This window comes from Dermacentor andersoni, chromosome 7 (genome assembly GCF_023375885.2).
Source record: "Dermacentor andersoni chromosome 7, qqDerAnde1_hic_scaffold, whole genome shotgun sequence".
Lineage (NCBI taxonomy): Eukaryota > Metazoa > Arthropoda > Arachnida > Ixodida > Ixodidae > Dermacentor > Dermacentor andersoni.
Window position 1 is genome coordinate 16,721,112 of NC_092820.1, and position 26,692 is coordinate 16,747,803.

General features: G+C 47.1%; 1 protein-coding gene across 5 annotated transcripts in view; it reads right to left on the minus strand.

Annotated features, from left to right (window-relative positions):
- Positions 1–26,692, minus strand: part of LOC129386000 (uncharacterized) — a 277,464-nt gene that overhangs the window by 118,565 nt on the left and 132,207 nt on the right. For 2 of the 5 annotated variants that reach the window (XR_011895614.1, XR_008613468.1), the window contains one exon: positions 24,521–24,656. The exons of the other annotated variants lie outside the window; for them this stretch is intronic. The gene's annotated coding sequence lies outside the window, so the exon portion shown is untranslated. The remainder of the gene's footprint in view (positions 1–24,520; positions 24,657–26,692) is intronic. 5 annotated transcript variants of the gene reach the window in all.

Genomic DNA, 26,692 nt, shown 5'->3' on the forward strand with positions numbered 1-26,692 from the left:
CGTGAGTGTCTGGCCCTAGTTTGGGCGGTTGCGAAGTTCCGCCGATACGTATATGGCCGACCCTGTTCCGTTGTCATAGGCCATCACGCGCTTTGCTGGTTATGCTCACTGAAAGATCCTACAGGAAGACTTGGTCACTGGGCCTTACGCCTCCAAGAATATTCGTACTCTGTCACCTACAAATCTGGCCGACTACACAAGGACGCTGACTGCCTGTCTCGCTACCCGGTAGACGAGGCTGACGACGCCGACAGTAGTACCGCCAACGGCATTTTCTCTGTGTCTGCCTTCGCTAACATCGCCGATGAGCAGTACCAAGACCTATCGCCGCGAGCACTCATCTAGCGTCTCCACTCTACACCTACCGACGCATCCGTTCTCCGATGTGTCCTCCAGGGCGGCATTCTGTACCGAAGGAACTTCCTCCCTGACGGCTCTCATCTTCTTCTTTTCGTGCCAAAACATCTACGACAGACTTTGCTGTTTGAGATGCATGACGCACCCACTGCAGGACATCTTTAGGTAACCCGCACGCTGACCGCGTCCGCCGCCGCTTCTATTCGCCTGGTCTCGCTCGTTCCGTCCGACGCTCTGTTGCTGCCTGTGATCCCTACCAGCGTCGGAAAACACCTAAGGAGATAACTGCCCGTCATCTCCAGCCGATCACCGTTCCTGTGGAACCGTTCTGTCGTGTTGGATTAGACCTCCTCGGCCCCTTTCCTACGTCATCCTCTGGGAACAAATGGGTAGCCGTCGCAACTAATTACGCCCCCCGATACTCTATCACGCGGGCTCTCCCTACCAGTTGCGCCACTGATGTCGGGGACTTTCTCTTGCCTGACATTATCTTACATCATGGCGCCCCGCGACAGCTGCGTACTCACCGTGGTCGTAACTTCATCTCGAAAGTTATCGCCGACATTGTTCGTTCCTGCTCCGTTCAACACAAGCTGACTACCTCATACCATCCTCAAACCAATGGCCTGACAGAGCTGTTAAACTGTACTCTTACCCATATGCTGTCCAAGTACGTTTCCAAGGACCACCACGACTGGGACATTGCCCTTCCTTACGTCACATTTGCGTACGATTCTTCCCGGCACGACACCGCCGGATTTTCTCCATTTTATCTATTGTACGGTCGCAAACTGATCTTGCCCCTAGACACGGCACTTCCTCCTGCTGCGACCTTAACAAGCGAGTATGCGCGCGACGCCATCGCCCTCGCGGTCCATGCACCCCAGCTTGCCCGTACTCGACTGAGGGCCTCGCAAACCACTCAGCAGCGTCAGTACAACGCCCGACATCATGAAGTACTGTTTTCGCCTGGTGCGCTCGTGCTCCTTTGGTCGCCCTCTCGTCACGTCGTACTTTCAGCGAAGCTCCTTTCGCGACATACAGGGCCCTACCGCGTGCTGCGCCAGGTGACGCCGGTTACGTACGAAATTGCTCCTGTGCGTTCAACCATGCCCTCTACTCTGGCTTCTAGAGATGTTGTGCATGTCAGTAGGCTCAAGGCCTACTACACTGCTTCTGAGTCCGGCGTTTAGTCGCTCCGGGACGACGCTTTTGCTGCCGGGGGTAGTGCTGCGCAACAGTATTTGCGATGAGAAAGAGGCGAGCAGGGGGAAGCAGGGTGAGCATGGTCTAAGGCAAACGGCCCCATCCTCAATGAAACCAAAACAAAATGCGTTATTTTTCATGCTCCGGGAAGTTCTACTACATTGCCAGATAATATTGTTTTGGGTCCATACAAAATTAACATTACATCATCCATAAAAACCCTAGGGGTACTATTCACAGCGCCTGGAATGAACATGTTAGTGATGTTTGCTCAAAGGTACGAAAAGTTGGTGTGTTAAACCGGAATCGAATTACTTTTAAAGTTAACCGTCTTATTTATCATGCTCTTTTCCATTCACAGATCAGTTACTGTTCACTTATATGGGGTAATACTACAGCGCAAGATATTCAAATACTTGAAATACTTCAAAAGAAAGCGATTCGGGCGATAGCGAACGTGTCTTTTTTCGAACATACGCAAAAGATTTGCCACCAAAACAGAATAATCAGAGCTCGTGACATACATAAATTCAAAACATTACTAAGTGATAAAAATGCTATGCTGGAGAAACTCGATTTATTCCTTATCCTGGCAACTTTACAAGAAAATAGAAGCACATATTCACATCGTCGCCAGGCACCATGGCAGATCCCTTTCTCACGTACTAATTATGGCTGTTAACGCCTTAAACATAGACTACCTTCTCTACTTAACTATTTCAACTAGCAAAATGTTGATGCGTTATCTCTGAACAAAAATAAAATATTGGATTTATTCTTATATATGTGTATCATTAACTGCTCTAATAGTTCCGCAGAACTTATCATGTATTCTCGTTGTGTCTATACGTTCACACTTTACATTCAACTATTATTCCTAGAAACCAGGTTTCCGCTGCAGTGATTGTGCCTGGAGCACGTGGGAGTGTTTGAGTTGTAAACTGGATGCTGTAAAGGGCGTCTTCGCGTTTCTAAAATTCTAGGATGTGATGACGCCCTGGGCACTGTTGCCGGGGTGTCTATCGCGAAAGCAGCAGCCTATATGCACGTTTTCTTTTTCTATTTGTAACATAGATGCACATATATATTTGCAGGTACGTGAAATAATCTCTAAAGAAAAGAACGTTTCCTGGTGGTAAGTTGTGTTTATTGTACACTTCTATGAAATTTCTTATATTTATGTGTGTGTGTGTGTGTATATAAGTGTATGTATGTGTGTATTGTGGTGTTTCTGGCTTTCGCGGCGTTTTTCGGGCTCTCGCGGCGGTTGTGCAGGGCCATTGCGTTGTGTTGCCGGGGGCTCCGTGTCCCTCTCCTCCTTGCCTGCACGGGGTGGCAGCGGGTCATAAAACACTGTCGCTCTGCTGTCATCCCGCCCACGCGAAGGTCAACAGGCTTTCCCCATTGGCTGACATTTTGGCGGGATTTGGGCCCTGCTTGCGAGCGCTCCGGGTAAGCGCGCGCAAGACGGGGCCCGGGGCGTCTGAAGGTGCGTACGTGTTCCTCTCTGCCGGCGGCGGCCCCCTTTGTCCGCCGCCGGCCGATGGTTACTTCGGCTCGTCGGGGTCCCGGCCTCGGCGGGCGCGCGCACTCTTCCGTCGTCTCGATGTCCTGAGGCAGCGTCTGCCGATCGTGCCCCCGCCTGTTCCTCTGTCGTTTCTTTCTATTTCCTTTTCCTCTGCGGTGGGGCGCGCGATGGCAGGCGCTGACCGAAGGATAGGCAACTTCTTACTGCTGGGGTTCTTTGTTCTTTGTTCCTCGTTTCTTTGTTCTCTCTCTGTCGCTTTGCGCCGTTAGTGGCCACCGGCGACCATTTGGCCATGTTTTGTGTCTTAATTAGCTTCAGATTCGGACGTGATGTTAAAACGTGTGTTTGTATTGAGTCCCAGTTTAATAAACTGTTCTTTGTGACTTCTCGAGAGCTTTGCCTAGGGTCTCCCTTGCTGCGCGCGCGGTCTCGCCTTCCCCTAAGCTGGGGCCGGCGGGGCGCGTACGCGCGCAGCTGCGCGTCGGCACACGGAGCGGACCGGAGCAGGCGCGGACGCGGTGCCCTGCACGCGTGGCGGCTTGGAGTGCTCGAACTCGCGGTGGTCGTCCGGCGCGCGCAGAATCGGAGCGTGCGCGCCGTGAGCGTCGCGGGGAGACCACAGTATGTATATGTATATATTGTTACGCATGATGTTTATTTACAGGGTGAAATGAGGTCCGAGATGGATGCAACAGGCCAGGCCCAGCCGGCGCAGAGTACCCCCAGATCACGCGCGCACACTCTATTTCTTTCTCTGCCTCAGTCGCGCAGTGCTGCGACATTTTTCCCGGGGGCAGACGAACCTCGCTGAGCGAGTTAAAGGGACCTGTCTTTGTACTGCTTGAGTCTGGCCACGTGAACAACTTGCGTCGCACGCGAACGCCGATTACTTGCCGTCACTTTGGCGACGACATAGTTGACATCACTCAAGCGGCTGAGTATAACGAATGGTTCGGTTTAAGTGGCGAGAAACTTGCGGTACAATCCCTTTTTGCGAACAGGTGCCCACAACCACACATTATGACCGGGAGTAGAGCTGACGGTGATATGCCGCGCATCATTGCGAATCTTGCTGTTGCCTTGTGAGGACAGGGTCCTAAGATGCGCCAGTCGAGATGCTTCCTCAGCATGACACAGAGTTTGGGCGATGGAAGGATCTTCTTGGCACGATAAAGGTAGAATAGTGTACAGAAAGCTCTGGGGAGCGTGTGTGCAGCAAAAAGAACGGCGCATATCCAGTAACTTCGTGCTTGGCACTATTGTACGCGTACGTTATAAAAGTTAAGACGGCGTCTCAATTCTTGGGGTCAGCAGCGACATACATTGACAACATGTTGGTAAGGGTTCGATTCGTCCGCTCCGTGAGGCCATTGTTTTGCGAGTGGTAAGGAGTGGAATGACGATATGCAGAACCACAAAGCCGTAAAAGTTCTCCAACGACGTCGGCGGTGAATTGCCGTCCACGGTCACTGATGACAACCCGGGGAGCGCCGTGACGGATGCAACAAAACGTGATGCAACGTGATGCAACAAAAATGAAGAGACATCTGCTGCAGTGGCAGATGGAAGTGCCGCCGTTTCCGTGTAGCGAGTAAGATAATCTACGCATACTATAATCCAGCGGTAGCCAGCTGACGTCTTTGGGAGCAGGCCAAGCAAGTCGATGTCTACTTTTTCAAGGGGTAACGTCGGTGGCCTAACTGGTTGTAAATAGCCTGCTGGGGCCGTCGTCGTTTGCTTGTGGCGCTTCCAAACAGTACAGCTGGCGACATACTGTTTCGTTGTTTTCCAGAGCTTGGGCCAGAAAAATCTCTGTCTAAGTCGGTATAGTGTGCGTGCAAAGCCAAGGTGCCCGGACGTGATATCGTCATGCATGGAACGAAGGACAGCAGGGCGCAGGATTTCGGGCACAACTAGAAGCAATGGGGGACCATCAGCCGAGTAATTTTTTTTTTGTACAGCAAACCATTCCGAAAAGTAAACGGTGTTGTTCCTGCTGGCTCACGTGCAGCTGCCCGTAGGGATTTCAAAGTAGGGTCGCAACGTTGCTCGCTCTCGAAGGTACGCAGGTCTGGAAAGTCGGATGAGATGGAAACTAGGCAGCCATCGAAGTCATCATCCTCAGCTTTAGTGTGCGGCGAAGGGAGACGGGATAGGCAATCAGCATCCGTGTGACAGCGTCCACTCTTGTAGTTAAAGGAAAAGCTGTACTCTTGAAAGCGCAAAGCCCAGCGGGCCAACCGACCAGACGGGTCACGCAGCCCAACCAGCCAACAGAGTGAATGATGGTCATTCACTATCGTGAATGCGTGGCCATGTACGATTGCTAGGCACTCGAGTTCAGTACCGGTGTAGTTTGTTTCCGCTTTTGTAAGTGTTCGACTAGCGTAGGCAATGACATGCTCACGGCCATCGCAGACCTGAACAAGCACAGCGCTAACACCCGTACCGCTGGCGTCAGTGTGCAGCTCAGGTGACGCCTCTGGATCAAAATGCCGCAGTACCGGTCCAGAAGTCAACAAAAATTTCAGCTGTTGAAACGCCGACTCGCAGTCAGCAGTCCACAAGTATGGGGTGTGTTTAGTGAAGGAGAGACGTGAAAGGAAAGGCAGGCTGTGCGAAATTCTTGATAAAGCGCCGAAAATATGAGCAAAGGCCCAAAAAGCTTCGCAGATCTTTCACCGTTTGTGGCTGTTGGAAGTCGCGAACCGGTGCTATCTTTTCAGGGTCTAGTCGTATGCCGTCTTTGTCGACCAGAAACCTAGTACGAGGGCTTGACGCTCACCGAAATGACATTTCTTCGAGTTTAAAATAAGGCCAGCTTGCTGGATACAATCAAGAACGATCGACAGGCGCTTATTGTGCTCGTGAAATGTCCGGTCGTAGATAATGACGTCGTCTAAATAGCACATGCAAATTTCCCACTTGAGTCCGCGGAGCACGGTATCCATAAATTGCTCGAATGTCGCTGTAGCGTTGCATAAGCCAAAGGGCATAACGTTGAACTCAAAGAGACCGTCATGTGTCACGAAGGCTGTCTTTTCCTTGTCTGAGGGGTGCATGGGAATTTGCCAATACCCTCACCGTAAATCAACAGAAAAGAAATACGACGCGGAGTTGAGGCAGTCGATGGCGTCATCTATTCGTGGTAGGGGGTACAGCTCTTTCTTTGTGACGGTATTTAGGCAGCGATAGTCCACACAGAATGTCCATGAGTTGTCTTTTTTCTTCACTAGAATCACAGGAGCAGCCCAAGGGCTACATGATTCCTGGATCACTCCTTTCTGTAACATTTCTTCGACCTGCTCGGCGATGACTTTTCTTTGTGAAGGTGAAACGCGGTAGGGTTTCTGACGAATTGGCGTTGCTTGCCCTGTATGGATGCGGTGTTGCATACGAGACGCCGGTGGTGTATGGGACGCTCGTTGGCCTTGAGCAAAATCAAACTCTGTGTCGTAGCGAGCGAGCACAGCTTCCGGCAGACACTGCTCACTAGAAGAAAGCGACTTGTTAAGCATCCATCCGCTTAAAGTCAGCAGAATTATCATGGTTGGAATCGGGGTTGGATTTTTTTTCGGCAGTTGACGTTTCGACCGTTCCGACGCTGACGGTGGCTTGTTCATAAAAACTTGCGAGTTTAAGTCCTAGCGGCAATGTTATGGATTGGGTTGAAACGTTCACTGTCCACAAACGAGTACAACCATCAGTGGTGACAACGAGGGAGCGAGGAACTATCGTATTTTTCTCGAGCGAATTGTTATAATCGGGCTCGGCTAAACCACAAGAACCGGTACGAGGGCAAGGATATTCACAGGTACAAACATTGCAGTCTGAGGGGGCAAACACACATCTTGTGACACGGAGAGAACGTCGGCGGCATCACTGGTGCTATGGGTCATTGAAGTTAGCGCGTCGCCGCGAACAGAAATCGCGCCACTTTCACAATCCAAAGTTGCCCCCCACTCACGCAAGAAATCAGTTCCTAAAATAATGTCATGCGTTGTACGTTCAGGCACAGTAAATTCACTTCGAAATGTCTGGTCCCCCATCATAACTGAAGCAGAACAGACCCCTAGTGGGCGTAACATTTCCCCGCCACCTCCACGAAAGGTAGCGTTCCGATCCCAAGAACATAACTTTTTGTCCAAGACGATTTTTGAAGGACAGGCTCATAACAGAAACTGCCGCCCCGGTGTCAACTAAAGCAAAAGCACTCACATTGTCAACTAAAACGCACACTTTGCTTTTAAACAATTTGGCACAAGGAGGTCTTGATGAAGATGAACATATTGCGGCCTCACCCCCGTCGGTCGCACCAGCTAGTTTCCCAGTGGTGGCGTTGATAACGAACGACGACGATGTGATGGAGAGCGTCGTTGTCGTGTCGGTGGTGGTGTGAGGCTGCGATCGGAAACGGGGGAGTCACTGCGATTCGCGCGTCCCTGCTGCAGCCGCTGGAAGGAACTGGGATATGGCCAGGGCTCGTCAGCGGGCACGCGTGGTGTGTAGGAGTTAAACCATGGAGCACGCTGCTGGCGGCGGTGGCAATACCTAACAATGTGTCTAGGCACACCGCAGCTGTAGCAAATGCGGAAGTCGCAGCTTGTCGCGGGTGACACCGGTGACATGGGTGTCATAGGTGGAAACGTACTCTCAGGCTGGTTGTAGGACGGAAGAGCCTGCGGAACAAATCGTTGTGGTGTATCTTGTCGGCGTCCCAGACTTGTCGATTGCGGTGGCAAGTTGCTGCTCTCCGTACGATCAGCATAGGTCCTGCGAGGTTCTCGGTAACTCTGAAGTACCCAGGTGGCTGGTGGCACACGAGAGCGATGATCAAATGCACACTGATGGCACACATGAGCGTCGTCAACAACTTTAAGGCGTTCAAGCTCTTCTTTAACTACTTGCCGAATCACCGAGGAGATGTCGTCGTGGGTTGGGACGGACACATTTGCAATAGTAGTAACATTGTCCAAGCGTCAAACTTTGGCCCAATCTTTCTCATTTTCAACGCTTCAAACGCCCGGCAGCATTTCTTCAGATCAGCCGTAGTAGTAAGATCTTCCTTCGTTATAAGAAAATTATAAACATCTTCAGCGATTCCTTTAAGCAGATGTCCTACTTTGTCTTCGGCTGTCATGGTAGCGCTGACGATTCCGCATAATTTCAGAACAGCCTCTATGTATGTTGTACAGGTTTCGCCAGGTAATTGAGCTCGTCGGAAAAGCGTCTGCTCAGCCTTCTTTTTCTTAAAGATCGGGTCCCCGAAGCACTTGGTGAATTCTTCTACAAAATTATCCCAGCTTGTCAGAACGCTCCCGTGGTTTTCAAAGCAGAGGAGCGCGGTTCCAGCGAGAAAAAAAAAAAAAAAACGTTATCGAGCTGCTTCGTAGTGCTCCAGTGGTTGTGGCGACTCACTCTGTTGTAGTGTTTATGCCAGTCGTTGACGTCTTTGTTCGCCTTCCCCGAAAAGGTGGGTGGCTCTCGCAGCGGTGTCCAGCAGCGAGCCTGACCTCCGTGATTGATTTCTGGTCTGCCGCAGGTGGGGTCGTCATTGCCTTCTCCGGAATCGGCCATGTCCGCTGCTTGTGGTCGTAAACCGACCAAGCGTCTACTTCGTCGGATAGTTGGTAGAGTTGGGTCGTCCAGGATCGTCCAAGATTTACCCCGCACATCCACCAACGATGTTACGAATAATGTTCACTTACAGGGTGAAACGAGGTCCGAGATGGATGCTACAGGCCAGGCCCAGCCGGCGCAGAGTACCCCGAGATCACGCGCGCACACTCTACTTCTTCTTTCTCTGCCTCAGTCGCGCAGTGCTGCGGCAATATATATGCATATGTGTGTACATGTATGTACACGTATAAATGTGTGTACATGTATATATGTATGTATGCATGTATATATATTGCTTTTCCATTCTTGTGATATGTGAAATTGAGTCTGTTAAATAGTATTGAAGGTAGCAGACTGTAATTGTGTACTGGTAGTTATTTTTCACAACTGTATTGTAACTAGTTTCCATAACATGAAAGTATCTGCATATATTTGGTTAAAATGCTGTTATATCTACACTTTATGCGTGAGTCTATTGCCCACCAGCCGCTACCGTGCCTGTCTGGGAGACCGGAGCTTTGTCAAGCTGAAGAAATTTCGGCTTTTTTTCCGGCTCTCCCTTTTTCACCTTGTATTCAGCGGTGAAAATAAAAATCACGATGATGATGATGATGATGAAGACGACGACGACGATTAGAGGCTAGCGCGGACTGTTGCTTTTTGGCCAAGTGCGGCGTATTGTCTTGTAAATATACTTGTATATAGCTTTTCGTCGGTGTCTTCGTACTTAACAATATTGTAACGATGTTAATAAAACAACGATCTTTATTAAGGGCGAACTTGTGCCCACAAGTAAAAGTCCCTGCGGTCGGGAAGAAATCCGCGGCAGTCGCGTTCTCAAACTGGCCTCAAACCGTCTTCCTCTTTCTTCTCGCGTGACACCTCGTGCGCGTGGCGCATGCGAGCCGGGTCCTACCGGCTACCCCCTGCCACGAAGATCGCTGCCGGTTGCTGAACACCATAGTACGGCGTACACAGTGTCCAATACGAAGGGCGCGCAAATTGATTGTGACCAGGTTTGTCGCGGCATTATCCCCCTCCTTACCGCATCGGTCCGATGCGTCAGAGGAAGTAGGGGTTGCTGTGGGCTCTCACGTTTTTTTTTTTTGTTCATGAGTTTTCCTGGTAGGGTTTCATACGGACAACATGCACAACGTCCGTAGAGTTGCGCCGTCTTGGGCTCTCGCGTCCAGCGGATTTCACTTGGTAAGTGACGTTTCTTACACGACGAAGTATTTCGTAAGGGCCGAAGTGTCGGCACAGAAGCTTTTCAGACAGTCCACGGTGTCGCACTGGGGTCCATACCCACACCTTGTCACCGGGCTGATAATGAGCTTCACTACGGCGCTGGTTGTACCGGCTAGAGTCGATGCGAAGGTGATGTACGGCCAAATTTCGTCCCACATCCTAGGTTCAACGTCGACATACATCGAAAGCATGTCAGTCAGTGTTCTGTTGAGGCGTTCACTTAAACCGTTTGTCTGAGGGTGGTACGCCGTAGTTCTCCTATGATCAGTATGTGTCATTTGCAACAAGCATTTCATTAGGTCCGCAGTAAAGGCTTTTCCACAATCGGTAATAACAACTGTGGGAGCGCCATGCCTGAGCCCGATATTGTTAACAATTTTGCAACTTCGACAGCCGTTGCATTGTATAGCGAATCAGTTTCTGCGTAACGGGTTAGATAGTCCGTGGCCACAACTATCCATTTTTTGCCTAAAGATGTTGGGAAGGGTCCAAGGAGGTCCATACCGACTTGCTGGAATGGGGCTTTTGGTGGCTCTATTGGCTGGAGGAGGCCTGCTGGTTTTACGGATGGAGTCTTGCGCCTTTGACACTCGCGACAAGTCTTGACGTAGTGCTGCACTGATGCTAATAACTTAAGCCAGTAGTATTTCAGACGAATCCTGGCGAATGTACGGCTCACGCCCATGTGTCCAGATGTCGGTTCATCGTGACATGCATGCAAAATTTCTTCTAGCATAGCTCTGGGTACGACAAGTAAAAACTTTGTCTCGCTGTTTTCGAAGTTTCTCTTGTAGAGGACATTTCCTCGTGCACAGAACGAGGATAACCCTCTAGAGAAAATACGCGGCAGTTGAAAGTCGAGACCCTCCAGGTGCTGTATAAGTGGAGGCAATTCTGGGTCATCTCGTTATGTTGAGCGATTTGTGGCGCGTCAACAATGCCAAGGAACGCGTTATCCTCTTCTTCTGATACAGCTGTCTCGACTGGTGCGCGTTACAAGCAGTCGATATCGCTGTGTTTCTTCCCGGATCGGTATGCGACAGTAATATAATAGTCTTGAAGCCTAAGGCTCCATCTTGCTAGTCGTCCGGATGGATCCTTGAGATTCGCCCGTGAGCAAAGCGAATGGTGATCACCGACTGCTCATAATGGTCTACCATAGAGGTAGGGCCGAAATTTACATATTGCCCAAATGACTGCAAGACACTGTTTCTCGGTTGTTTCCCTCTGCTTTCGAGAGCTTACGGCTGGCATAAGCTATTACTTCCTCCTGGCCTTTCGTGCATTGTACTAGTATGGCACCGAGGCCGACCTTACTATCATCGGTATAAGCTGTAGAACGGAGCTCCACAGTGGTCGTCGATTCGGGGTCATCATGATAACAGACGAGACCACGACCACGCCTGCACCCGCCAGTCCGGTGCCTGCACCAGCCACGACAAAAACGTCAATGATCGCCCTTGCGCATCCTAAAACCTAGGGACGTTCTGCGGTGCGGATGGAGTTGTCGTCGACGATTAGATTGCCCATTATGAACGCATCAGTGAGATCGATCTTTGGGACCCAACGCTGATGCTGGCGAACGTGCTGTTTAATCTCAAACGAACGGCAAAGCTATGGTTTGACATCCACGAAGCGGATATTTAAAGAGACACTTTCGAAGAAAGAGTTTGGCCTTGTTTGGGAATTGCACGGGTCGCAAGGCAGTCGCAACGAAAGAGCTATCCATCCACGCTCAGGCGTCCCCTGAACCATACATAACCTACATTCTGAACGTGTTGGGTTATTGCCGGAATGTCGACATTAATATCACGGAGTCGGACATGGTTGGTCACGTGCTCACGGGAATCGCAGACGATGCGTTCAACCTATTACTGTGCCGAAATTGTGCGACCTTCGACAAAATCATTGAAATGTGCCGGCGTTTTGAGCAGGCAAAGATCCGGAGTATTGCGACGACATTTGCTAGGCTACCGAACACTGCTTTGACGTCATCATGAAAAGACAGACAGGTATCTCGTCTACAGTCTTCGCCGCGTCCGAACTTACAGGAATGTTCCGTTGGAAAATCAAAGCAATTGTTCCTTCTTGTCCCAGCGCCTACCAAGGTGATTGTCCCGTGGCGGCCATTTCCCTGGTCCAGTCCACTGTGCGGGAGGAACATGGCAAGTTGGGTTTCCTCGCCTGCACCGTCGCTCATTCTCGAACACCGGACTTTCACTCCAGATCACCGGCTTGCCTAGGATCGCAGCCCCAGGATCAACGGTTCTATCCTCGCTTTCCAAATCTGGCTGAATGTGAACGGCAGATGATGGGCCGGGTTGCTTTAACTACCGCAGTATCGGTCAGGTGGCGTGCCATTGCAATAACTGTAGGGTGTCACCGTTCACCCGGGATGCCAGTCCTAGCTTGACCGACAACTACCGCAGTTTTCAGCCCAGTCAGTGGTTACAACAGTAATAGCCATCAGCACTTCCAGCCATTTGAGCCGCACAACGTCGAAGCCGCCCCTACGCCGAACAGCCGCGCCCCGCCGCCCCGAGGTCACCAGCGACGTTCTCCGCCAGCGCGGTGTCCGTCGTCTGCTTCGCCTCCACGACGGCGCCCGACATCGCCGCTCAGCCTACGACAGGGAAACTAAGAGATGCAGCTCCTAGAGGTGACGCTGTATCTTCTACTGCCACCTCAAATCCCCTCCTCGTATTGCCGACACGACGAAATTTGATCGGCGTCGACATTGACGGCTTAACTCTTGCCGCACTCGTCGATGCTGGGGAACCAATCTGCGTGATGAGTGATTAACTTCGTCGCCGCCCCAAGAAAATACTTACCCCGTACCTCCACCAAATTGTCACGAGTATTCACGAGTACACGGGGAAGAGACGAAACCGTATATCACAATATTTACGGGCTGCTGCTACCGCAGAATGGCTGACAGCATCTCAAGCGGCATGTTACGTCTTGTTTTTCTTCGCGGAGCGAAGCGGTCACTTAGCGGCATGCTGCTTTAACACACTGCCTTGTAACAATATCTAGGACAGCACTTTCGATAACAACTATTTTTCAGTTTCTGGCAGCTCCCCATCAGATTAGTCAGATTGATATACTCCTGTGAAAATTTTCAAAAGCCTTTGAGAAGGTATCGCAAACCCAATTTTTTCTTTAATTGGAGAATATAAAATTACAGTACATTAGCAAGTCAGTTGGGGCGTATATAACAAATAGAAAGCGATTTCTTGAAAACTATTCAGTGTTTCCAAGACGCTTAGCGTTACTTCGTGATAGATTTAAGTGTGCGTTAAATAATTCCAGGTGGCCCAGATTATTCCTTAGCCTCAACTACGGTGCGCCTCATAAGCAGATCTGGTTTTGGCTCGTAAAACCCCATAATTTAGTTTTAATAGTTGCTTCTGCAGCTTCCCAAGGAAGAGTTCTAGGGCTTTAATAATTTCTGATGTATGTAAATGATGTATAACAAAAAGACCATCAATTGGTTGTCTGAATCTTTTTGCGACCGATAGTATTGCCTCTAAAGAAACGAAGAACTACATAATAATGTTACGATTACTGTTGACGGTAATGCGAAATGTAGTGATACACTGTATTTCTGAAGCCACGTTCATTTAGCATGCCTAGTGGTTAATGCCAAGATTTCTCTGCTTAGGCTATGTGCAACATAGTACTATATTGCCCCACCATGCCGTGATGCTCGGTTGCTAAGGTCACCCGTGGGTATGGCGACGTGGCGACAATTCCACTCTCTGTGACCGAACCTTGTGTAATCTGATTGCATGTGTGCGCGACGCGAATAATGTAGAACTTTGTGGAAGGCACGCGGATCCCAGCGATTACTCTGGAACATTCGACGACTGACATATGAAAGCTGACGCGCTTGACCAGCTGATCAAATGTTAACCCATCGCCCGATAGTTTTCGCTGCTTTCGCCGTTCCTTAAGTGTAGCCTGCTTTTGTGGGCACTGGTTCGCCCAATAAAAGTTGGTTTCGTGGGTCACAGTATTGCGACAGAGTTCTTCATATGTCACTACCACGTAACAAGATATATAGATAAAATATAGACAGACAGACAGATAGATAGATAGATAGATAGATAGATAGATAGATAGATAGATAGATAGATAGATAGATAGATAGATAGATAGATAGATAGATAGATAGATAGATAGATAGATAGATAGATAGATAGATAGATAGATAGATAGATAGATAGATAGATAGATAGATAGATAGATACATACATACATACATACATACATATTAAACTCCTGAAGTAACTAAGGAATTTTAGAATAGGCATTAGCCGGGCTTGTTGGTACGAACACATACTGCATTGAACATACAGCGCGAAGACAGGGCACATGAAAGGGAGAAAAAGTCTAGTCGCATTAATAGCACGAGTTGAGAACCACAGCCAGTTACAGCAGAATCTCAGCAACATCAAATGTTGGTGCTCGGAATGGGTAACAGAAATACACGTTATGAAACAGTGCTGTTAATTCGACGTGGAAGAAGAATCCTAGGGTGTTCAGGCACGACATAGAAGACTCTCATGTGCAGACCGTAAACAAATAAATGTATTGAATATAACATTTCTTATTTATTTACCATCAATACAGAGATAGATGGAAGCTGTGAGACTAAAAGCGAGAAACGCTTGACGAAGGTATCGCACCTTCTACAGCAGGCAACCGCAGAGAACATCATGCATTCGCATTTATATTAACAAATACCTTATACCAAATAAAAACAGTTACTGAAATACATTTCGAGGCTTTTCATTCAGCCTCGTACAAGTTATTCAATCCGTTAAAGAAACATACGAATTGAGCTCGCAATCCTTCGGAAAGGGCTACAGTAAAAACAAGAGTGAAAAATGATCATCACACTTGATGGTGGAACAATAAATCTGCAGGTATACTGGGCATTGCAGTATCTTCGTTTATGTACAGAGACATTGTCGGTGACCGGCGTTAAGAAGCTGTTTCTATTGCACGACGACCAATAATATAACTACGTGGATGCGCATTTGAAACGTACCTGATAGAAATGTTCGAGTTATCAAATTTATTTAAAAGCGCGGGCAACTGGAACCTGATAATCTCATAGCCGTAATTTTCCCGCACAGTAGGCAATGCCCTTACAAAAAATTATTGAGAAGGCATTGAAATATTATTGGTCACCTTTGAGTTTTGTATTGAGAAATCATGCAGAGTTTGTTGGAGAATTATTGGGTTGAGTATTGAGGGCTCTTGAATATTGGCCACTAAAATTTAATTGAAACACCATTGGGTGTCTCAATGTTGATTATTTGTTAAGTTACTTTTGAATGTCCGTTGTGCTTAGACAGCTCGTGTTCGTTTTGTTGAATGGTTGTTGGGTTACCATTGATGCTGCATGGAATTAACATTGTGGTAGTTCTGTTGACCTGTTGTTGATATAATATTGCCACCGCACTGAAAAGTACCTTATGGCCCAGTTGAGATGGCATTGAGATTTCAGAACTCGCCATTGAAATATGTTTGACATTTCGTTGTGCTGGTGGATTTTTATTCATATATTGAAATTGCTTTGCTATTCACACTTGCATGTTCGGGTTCCTGCTCATAACTTTCCCCAACACAAACAAAAGCAAAGGAGAGTGATCAGTTAGAAGTACCTTTATTTATACTCAAGGTGCATGCACATGAAACATTATTACAGTACATAAGGCCGAATCACATGGAATCTGGAGACATAGGGTAGTACCTACAGCACTCTTAAGTGCAAGTACATCTGAAAAAAACTATACATTTGAATTCAATCAAACCAATCGTTGTGGTCTTCACTTGTGACTTAAGTTTATGACTAGAAGGAAGGGCGACTCAAAAGGCAGGGCTTAATCATACCCTTGTAACAACGAACTTTGAACACATGAACTCTTGAAGCTGCTTGCATGTGTGAATACAGAAAAAACATCTGACTATGTTCCATTAAAATGTGTCGCACACTAACACATCACATGAAGAGTTACTGCTGCCTGTGAGACGGCAAAATAACAGACTGGAAACAAATGACTTCATGAATTTAATGAAGTGCCAAAGTAGACTTGTATCAGCTTTTTGTCTTCTAGACGTATATATTTTCATGTTGCCCAATTATTTTATAAAATAACATCACTGAACTTGGCTGTTATTGACGAGACATTTAGAAAGTTGTCGGGCATGGTGATGAACACCTGAATCATGTTTCTGACGAGCCAGGTTTGCTTTCTTCAGAAATAAACTTGTAAAGCTTTTGTGTGCTGAATGCAGCTTATCTCCCTCGCACAAGTAAAGAACAATCACTACACCATTTATTTATGTTAATTTGGAGTACAGAATAATTTTTTGGTGGCATTTCCACAATTTAGTGAGCTCATTTTCAGTAAATCTTTCTGGACTTGCACAAAGCTAATGAACGCATTTTTGTGGCCTTTTTCACTATACCCAGCAACTAAGTGGCACCTCTGTAAATAAAGAGATAAGGCAAGGCTAATACCTTGAACGATAAGAGAAAAAAAATAACTATTTAGCACTGGAAATGGGTAGTAAGACACAGCTAACATAATTCCAAATAGCCAAATAAATGGTCACCTGCAATTGCAGTATCAAGTACCCCAGAAATAGTCGTAAATGATGAGAAAAGGTTCCAATGATTTGACAGCCAGATTGATGAGGCAGCGAAAAACACAAATAAATGCATATACCGAACACCAATTACCTCAACTGGGCAGGTAAAATGTTAATAAAATGCTACCAGAATTTTATTGCATAAAATACATAAGATTGCATAAAAATTGGGACAAAGCAGTAACAAAGACGGAGGGAGATACAACACCCGTGTTGAAAAAAAATTACAAGGAACGTGACATAGATGCATATTTAAGCTCACGACAATTTTTCTCCAATAAATACAAGAACACGTGCACTTACGGCGTAAATGAGGTTCCTGTGCCTGGAGAATGCAGCATAGTACAAAGCAGCGTCATGAGAACCGAAAAGTATAGCCTAATATGTTTAAAAACTGCACATGCTTGCATACCTTCAAACAGGCATGTGACATGCCATGCCTTGTATCAATGAAATTCATAAATCTTACGCACAAATAAAGTTGCCATCACTCTTATTGGCTTCCTCAGGCGACTCCTTGAAGTTGAACTAGAAAATGTACACCAGTGCTAAAAACAAGAATACGGGCCTATAGCGTTCTTCCAGAAATAAACAACGCAGATAACTTAAAGTATCAATTCTATGGACACTTCGGCTATTCGGCGGACATACATATTTGACAACCATCCAAACAGAGACGAGATGGATGAATTAAGGTAGGAACACACATGAACGCTGACTCAACTAGAAGTTTATTCGAGAAGACTAAGATTTTAAACACAATGGCCAACTTCACAAAGAAAAAGCCATGGATGCACAGCAGAAACATCCCGGCACAACAAAAAAGTACCGAAAGAGATGTCCTGCAGAATAAACATGTGCGTCAAAAACTAAGAAAACACGAAAACTTAAAGGTTTGTCCTGTAAGCGATATTACTTGAGAAATACTGCAGCAACTCTTTCCCACTACGGCTCACAGAAATCTTGCTTATCTATTTTTCTTCATGATCAATAAATAATGCGTCCATAATTCATCTTGTGGTACGGTCTTTGTGATGAAACAATCATTCTTTCTGCCCCATACCGCAACACCAGAGGTGTTCCAGAGGCAATATTTATTGATCACAAAGGACAATGCATAACCAAGGTATCTGTTGCTCTTAGTAGGAAAGAGTTGCAGTTCTCATCATCATCAGCCTGTTTTATGTCCCCTGCAGGACGAAGGCCTTTCCCTGCGATCTCCAATTACCCCTGTCCTGCGCCAACCGATTCCAACTAGCACCCGCGAATTTCCTTCATTTCATCGCTCCACCTAGTCTTTTGTCGTCCTCGATTGCGTTTTCCTTCTCTTGGTACCCATTCGGTGACCCTAATGATCTAACCGGCGCATTACATGACCTGCCCAGCTCCTTTTTTTCCTCTTGGTGTCAATTAGAATATCGTCTATACCCGTTTGCTCTCTGATCCAAACCGCTCTCTTTCGGCCTCTTAAAGTTATGCCTAATATTCTTCGTTCCATCGCTCTTTGCGCGGTCCTTAAATTGTTGTCAAGCTTTGTGAGCCTACAAGTCTCTGCCCCATATGTCAGCACCGGTAAAATGCACTGATTGTACACCTTCCTCTTCAATGGTAATGGTAAATTTCCAGTCAGGAGCTGGCAATGTCTGCCGCATGCGATCCAACCAATTTTTATTCTTCTGTGAATTTTCTTCTTATGAACAGGGTTCCCTGTGATTAATTGACCTAGGTAAACGTACTCCTTCACAGACTCTAGAGGCCGACTGGCGATCCTGAACTCTTGTTGCTTTGCCCGGCTGTTTATCATTATCTTTGTCTTCTGCATACTAATCTTCAACCCCACTCTTACACTCTCTCTGTTAAGGCCATCAATCATTCTCAAAAGAGTATTTCTCATTGGGTAGTATCGCTTATCGGAGAAATCTTTCGGTTTTTAAAAAAAATTTGACCAAAAGCTTTCGTCTTTCACGCACGTTCATTCTACATGGCATGGCTTTTTAATATGTTTTGTTGTCGCACGTGGCTGTTTCTGCCATGCATGCATGGCTTTCTATATTTGTCAAGTTGACCAGTGTTTTTAATACTTCTGTCTTCAAAAATAAACTTTTAGTTGAGCTTGTGTTCGTGTGTGCTACTACCTCTTTCGTCGTCCGTCGTCCTCCTCTGTTCGCGCTGCTGTTTCAAGTACACACGTATCGCTTGCTTAGGCTGGTAAACATTCTCACAAGAAAAATGAAATACGTCCCTTCAAAAGGTAGCCCATTTTTACAACTAAAAGCTAGAGCAACTCGAAAGTAAGCCTTCAGAGCGTCCTTGTGCACAAGAAATAGTTAGAAATCCCACTTCATGGAGAGTGGCAATAGAGATGCGAGCTTCCTAGTGAATCAGCCGCATATCAACGGGTGTCTCTTGCACGACGCCAGGCTGCTCTTGACGTAGAACACATTTTCACCTGGGCATTTTCTGCATGCGTAACCTGTGAAAAGGGAATGCGCACAGAAAATGAGATTACGTGGATTAAGAATCTGCCACACACTGCACATAACTACGCACGAAATATAAGTACGCACTATACTGGCAAGTAAAAATTTGCGACTCCTTACGAGTGCCGTCGAGAAAAGGAAGAGATGGGTTGCTACGGGCATTGTTACCTAAGACACGCACAGCGATGTTTCACAGCGGGGAAAAATATTCACGGCACTCTCGCAGAACCAAAGACCACCCACCCGACAGTGCATAGCCGATACCTAGCAGACACGAATCTTTGGGTAGAAGTCCAGCTGCAGGAATGACCTAAAGATGCGCCGAGAGCGATGCGAGCGTGGGTGTGCCTGTACGAGTGAAAACCTGTACCGCTTGCGGCTTAGTATCCACCCGGGCGTGGCTCCGATGATTCCGCGCGATTTGTGTGCAGAACGTCGCGTACACGCCCTTGCGTGTTTTGCGCGGTAGCGTCTACGCAGTGAGCTAGCTCCGTGCACGCGTAATTCTTCGCCGCGCAAACGGTGCTCGAGTGCGACGCTTAGCTAGAAACGACAACGCGCCGATTGGCGCTCCTTTCGCTTCTGCAAGCAACGCACATTCGAATCGGTCTAGCTCAAAGAGGTAGCAGAGAACAATGGCGTGTTTCGGTTATCGCCTATTAAAAGTGTACAGTACACCTTCAACGGCAACACGCAGCGCTAGATATGCTTACTGCGGTAGTTTTGGCGGCGACAGGCGATAAGGCGAGCCCGTTGGCGGTTTTGTTCTTTGCCGACGTCGTCACCAAACCTCTGTTCATTTAGGCTGCGTATCCGTGTACAGTCACCGCGTGGAAGCTGTGACTTATCGGTTGGGCGTTCTCCGCAAATCCCGAAGAGGTGAAATATATTTTACGGTGCGCCGCATCATTAGCCGCAATCTAAATCGAGGCGCGCTTAACCGTTACGGCACAAAAGGCGATCACACTAACCGTATGGTATACGATGAGCCACTACGGATTAAAAAAAAACAATTCTGAGGTCCTGCGCGCCAAACCAACGATCTGATTATGAGGCAGGTCGTAGTGGGGGACTCCGTATTAATTTTAACGTCCTGGAAATTTTTCACGTGCATACAGTGCACAATACACGAGCGTTTTTGCATTCCGCTCCTTTGGAATGCGGTGGCCCCTGCACGAATCGTATCCGCGACCTCGAGCCCCAAATTGCGACGGCGTCAGCCATAGTTACGAAATGAGTAAGCGTGAAGTGCAACATTGCCTTCCGGTACGAGTGCGGTACAAGCGTAGCACAGCTGCACACCTGCTGCCCAATTATTTGTCGCGGTTCTCCTAAGCTCTTAATGCCTGGCTAAATACCTCGAAAGGCAGCGCGCCTCTCGCGTATCGGAACGCGATAACAAGCGCTCAGACGGGCCACGTGAGCCCTGTGAAAGATGGCGTGGAGACTATACAAAATTTTCACTGCGCAGAGAAGCTGATCCTTATGTTCCAGTTGTGTTCTCTCATACAAATTGAGGAAAATTTATTAGACAGGAACAAATCAAGCAACGCAATATTACGTACGTGTGGCGCTGCTGCCTCTTCGTCTACCATTGTTTCCAATTAAGTGGCGGCGGCAGCGAACGTTATATCGCGCGCTTTCACTCGGGGGCATGCCGCTTGGCTGAAGAACGTGAACGGTGTGCTTAACATCTCACGCTTCTCAATGTCGAAATAGAAGAAAGGGTTGCGTGCTCAAAAAAAGACTACTTACCGATGTGCAGAAGTTCGGCTGCGACTGTTTCGCGGGTCTTCATTCCAACAGGCATCATGGCCTCTGCCGCGCAACTCATCAAAACAGTCAGGCTCGCACAGCAGTGGAAGACTTGTAGCTGGGTCAGTCAACGAGTTCAACGGATAAACGTCCCACTTATCGTCATTAAAGCACTTCTCTAAAATATGCCTCATGATGTACGAAAAGAAAAAAAAATACTTTCATCAAAAAGCGCGAGGCGTGAACCACCGTACAACTGCAACCGAGTAACTGAGTCCCAAAGCCGTTCACAGCTTCACTATCCTATCGACTTATAAAAACCTTTCGCACACAAGATAATGGCACTGAAAAATCGCTAAATAATTATTAATAATTGGTCATCTCATTTTTAAGGACAACCTAATTTGTAGTGTAAACATTAAATACTACGACTATTGTCGACTATTGAGACTATTGTCACTTGCTAGTGACGGTGAAGAAAGTAGCCAAACTGGGAAAGACGAAACTAGCGTTTTATTGGGCGAACTTGTGCCCTCAAAACGAGGCTACACTCAAAGAACGGCGACAGCGGCGAACGCAGTCAGCAATGGTCAAAAATCTGATCAACGGGTCAAGTGCGTCGGCTTTTAAACATCAGTCGTCGAATTTTCCAGAGTAATCGCTGGGACCCGCGTGCCTTCCGCAAAGTTCTACATTATTCGCATCGCGCACACATGCAATCAGATTAAGCAAGGTTCGGTCACAGATAGCGGATGGAAGCATCGATAACATTCCACAAACTTCCGATACATGCAGGTGCGTTCTGCGCTGTGCGATAACATGTGTTAGGCGGTGAGACTTGTCACCCGATAAAGATAAACAAGTACACGTGTCACTACGAAACTAGCGGTAACCATGTGTCCTGTTGCAAAAGTCTGCTCAAAACGAAGTTACGCTGGTTACAAACGCGTACGCGCACACACAAACCCGAACACTAACTTAACGTTTGTAGCTCTACCTAGAAATAAAAATTATTACGAATTTCGTAACTTTTACAAAAGTAACGCTACTAAAATAGTTTATAGCGCCTTTGAAGATGAGGAGGTGGCAAGTAAGGTGTTAAGAGTATGTTACCTGTTTTTTTTTTCGATTTCCCTTTTGTCTTCTTTTATTTAACTGAATATACGAGATCTGTAGGCATGGGAGACGGCAGGATGACAGTTCGGCGAGGCTGAAATATATCGCATGCATCTTGCAAGGCGAGAGTCGGGAGCAGCCGCAGATACAGCGATTAGCTGTGATACTGTTGCGGCTGTGGCTGAATTCGAAGCTCTTTGATGTCAATGGTTATAGCGGCTGCGCGCTGCGACTTCAAAGCGCGTTCGTTATTTGATCTTTAGTGCTACGGCCGTTGGATAAAAAAATAACTATATTTGCTTTGCGGACAGAGGGTGCGTCGCAGGAAATTCGAAGACCTCTCACGTGTATGTTTGCAGCGTGTGCGCGCTTGCACCCTACGGTTCCGACAGCGCGTCCGATACTCGAAGGTAGCGTCGTCGCGTGTCGGCGCCTGTCTTATCGCCGGCCGCACTGCCGCTGTGTCTATTTTGGGGGGCACTCCACATGCGCGTAGTCACTGTGTTTGCAAGTGAATTTCGCATCCTTCTGCTCCCCGAAACGTGCTCTTTTTGGATCGTACCAATGGCTATGCCGTCTAGTCTATCTTAAAACGACGATGGCATTTGTACATCGGCGAAGAAATGCTAAATCGTTATGAACTTGGGTGGTCATGAAGCTAGTCTAGCGTTGCAGTTTCTACATAGCGAAAACGGCTACGAAAATGGGGCGGTCCCGGAGAAAAGCGCTTAAAGCGCCAGCTGTAGCGACAGCACGAGTAAGTGGCACGCGGCGTACGCGCCAAGCATTTCAGAGCTTACTGGCCTTCGAACGACAGGAGTACCCGCGCGCTCGTGGCCCAATGGTTAGAGCACCGGGCTCGACGGCAGACGTTCGGTGCCACCCCATCGGTCGCACATTATTTTCTTTTAATGAAAGCGAAGCGAAACAAGAAGCTACCAGTCGCAAAGTGACGAGATTGAGGCTGGAAAGCTTCGCATTAAATATTCAGAATGTCTTAATATGCAAGTCTTAATTACTGTATGCTGGACTGAACTGCTACACAACAAAAAAACAACTACAGAAATCGACAGGCATTACCCAATAAATTATTTATTGAGAACGTTCAATGGTAATATTGTTGTGCAAGTTTTGAGCGAACTCAATTGCTTTTGAAAATTTGTTGAAGTCTGTTGTTTCAACAATTGCCCAACAATATATCAATGGTAAATCGACTCATTTTTGCACGGGTGCCCACGTTGTCACCTGTCGCAGTGGATACGGAGATCGGAAAGGATGTAAAGACGCTAGCTTTGATATAAACACTAAGGATTCCTTTTGTTCTTTCCTCTAATTGCGCCCTAACTTCTAAGCATATAAATTGAATGCATCTATGATTTTCTGTTCGTAAAACAAGTGTCTGGTCGTATGTCCGTGAGGTATACCATACATAATACGAACAATTCTTTTTATACGACCGACATCTGTTTTAAGTTTGTACTGGTGGTGGTCGCCCACACTAATGGACAGTAATTTAGATAAGACCTGAATAGAGAATTATACAGATGCAACTGTACTTTATGCGGCAGGGCATACGTGTGCGGTTTAAAGAACCTACAACTTCAGAGGCCTTTTATGGCAATATTATTTATCTGTTTGTTACACAACATTTGTTCTGAAAAATACATTCCCAGCGATTTAAAAGACTGTAGACTTTCTATCATTTCTGCCTTGTACGAAAGCTTCACAGTAAGGCTATGCTTCAATGAAACTGTCAATGAAACTGTCACTATTATCGGGTACATGAATTAATCGAACCACTTCGGTAACGTTAGACAACAGATGTTCGTGCTCGTTGTAAGGGAGACCATTAAGCTTTCATTTGTTCGGTGCTTCGACTTTAAGTTCATTTAGATCGGTGTTCAGTTGTTTCCGGTTGTCTTCTGCGCGCGCACATTTGAATTTAGCGTAGTTCAGCAAGTTATTTGTCCTGAGTGTCAAGACGCTTCATTGTGTTGTCAAAGTTATCCGACATAGTCTGTACCGATAGTTCTAGGTGGTTGAACTGCTGCCTCAGGGGCATCAGACAGTCAAGTTTTCTGCTAAGCTCGGCAAATGCAGCAGCAACATTTGGAATCTTCAATGCTAGAGGCTGCGCTCGATCTGCCGCTGCGCATAGCACTAGTTTTGCATGCATGGCAGACGAATTCATTGCGGAAAGAAGTGGTTTTTGTTTTTGCAGAACGGTCTGTTAAACTAGAGCATACCTGAAAGTGGTAGGAACAGTTACACTCTTTGCATTTTAACGCGCTATCAGTCGAATGTATAGGCTTACTACAACAGAAACAAACATCTGACTCGGAGCCAGCCATCCCAACAAATGCACCAGGCAGCAAAACTACGCACTGGGCAGCAGCAGCGATGCAAGAATGAAGTGGGTGCAGGCGAAGAAAAATTGCACAAACCTGGAAAAATAGGTTCGGATGCTTAAAACGTGCATCCGGTGGCTGTCACTGCTGCTGCCAAACTCTCGTGCTAAAGAGTGACGCGTTTTCGCAATTCTCACGTGATGTGCACGGTTGATGGGACAGCAAGGCTTCGGCAGATAAATCCTGGATATGTGCAAAAACGTTTCTGTCCTTCAGCCATGGAAGTACTCCCATCGTCGCGAGAATGAAGGCGTCAGCGGAACAGGAACCAACCTGGAAAAATAAGTTAGGATGTTTAAAAAATTTGGAGGACGCTTAAGCTTCGCCTTCAAGAGTGGATCACGATAGCGTTACCGCACCCCGTTCGCACCACCCACTCATTCGCTCAGCATGCTCTTCAGTCACACAATCACACAATCACACACAGTCACACAATTTTGGCAGCAGCGGCAGCGGAATACAGACGGCAATCTAACGTGGCTCCGCAACCTTTTACAGATCTTTCTCTGCTGCGCGCCTACCGGCTTGGGGCCATCTTTTTGATCCGAAGACAGGATTGCCGGACCACGTGGATGGAAAGAGCATGCGCAAGATAATCTGCTACTCCTCGTGCCTAAAGACTAGTTCATCTACCTGGCGCCTGGCTTATCCTTCACCGTGAATCACGTGCATCCTGCGGATAGGTCACAGGGGTCCCCTTCTGCTGCTACTTATATGGGTTGCGCTGTGTTCTCCCGGTCATTTGGCAGCAGCGGCAGCGGAATACAGACGGCAATCTAACGTGGCTCCGCAACCTTTTACAGGTTTGTGCTTCTTACACATGGTCTTTTTCTGTTAATTGTGTACACGTTCGGTCGTACTTTTTCTTGCTGCTGCTGCTGCTGCTGCTGCCATTGAACAATCTCTGTAATTGAAACTTGTGCCTTATTTTCCTGCATCTATATAATCACTGATTGCTATTTGTCGTCATGGGTCCTTCAAATGAATCGGAGTGTGTCAAGTGTCGCAGTGCCTTTACGGACGATGACCAATTTATGGAATGCTCGGAGTGTTCAGCCTACTATCATATCGGAACTGCATGCTCCGGAGTTTGAGAGCATGTACCGGTGTAAAGGGGAAGACTATAGGAAATCTTGGCGTTGCTCGTCATGTCGTAAGGGCAAAGTAGGACAGAGCTCGTCTGTGCCAAAGGAAACTGATGGAAAAATAGCCACGATGCTGGTCGAGATAAGCAGGAAACTTGATGAATTACTGCCCCTCAAGCAAACGGTAAACGACAGTGAGGAATCGGTGAGTCTGTTTTAAACCAAGTATGACAAAATTCTTGAGGCCGTTGCGAAGCATGACAATGACCTAAAGGCGCTCAAGAACAAAGTTTGCAAACTAGAGGAGCAAAACATGAGCGCAGAATTGCTTTCAGCGCGCTCCTCGATAAATGAACTTGAGTACCACAGCAGGAAACTAAATATTGAGGTTCACGGTGTTAATCAAGACAACAACGAGTGTCTTATAGATAAAATGAATGTCATTGCCTCAAAACTGCAACTTGCCCCTTTGACTGAACAAACTGTTACCTCGATTCACCGGCTTCAGACCAGAGGCGACAGGCCTCCCGGCATTATCGTACGCTTTTCCAACCAGTCAACAAGGGAACAATGGCTGAACAAAAGGAGAGTTTTGTCAGGTGCTCAGCATGGAATGTTTATCACTGAAAACCTGACTGCGCAGAATCGAATGCTCCTAAGAGCTGCGAAAGAATGGGCGCGTGTAAATAATTTCCGCTTTGCATGGCACCGCGCTGGAAAAGTGTCCCTAAGAAAGAGTGAGGGCGATCGCGCACACTTGATAAAGTCGCCTGCTGATCTGGATAAGATCGTTTGTTGAGCATAGGAGTGAAAGTAAGTTGCAGTTAAAATGATGTTGGGACACTCGAATAAAATGCGTTCGTCGGATCTTTATGATAATACAAGCTCGCAGAATGGTGGATTGATTAGATGCATACATATTAACTGCCAGTCAGTGAAAAATAAAAAGGATGAACTTGACATATTTTTCAGCAACCTAAACTTACGTTTTCATTTCATAATGCTTTCTGAAACGTGGTACAGTGATTGTACGGTCCCCTGGTGTCCGCCAAAGTACGAGTGCTTTGAAAGATCAAGAATGAACTCGCGCGGTGGCGGGGTTAGCCTAATCGTGTGCGATTCATTTAATGTAAACTGTGTTCAAGAGTTTTCGTGTGTTAACAATGACTACGAGGTATTGTATGTGTTACATGCGCGCACTGTTTATTCTGTTATCTACAGACC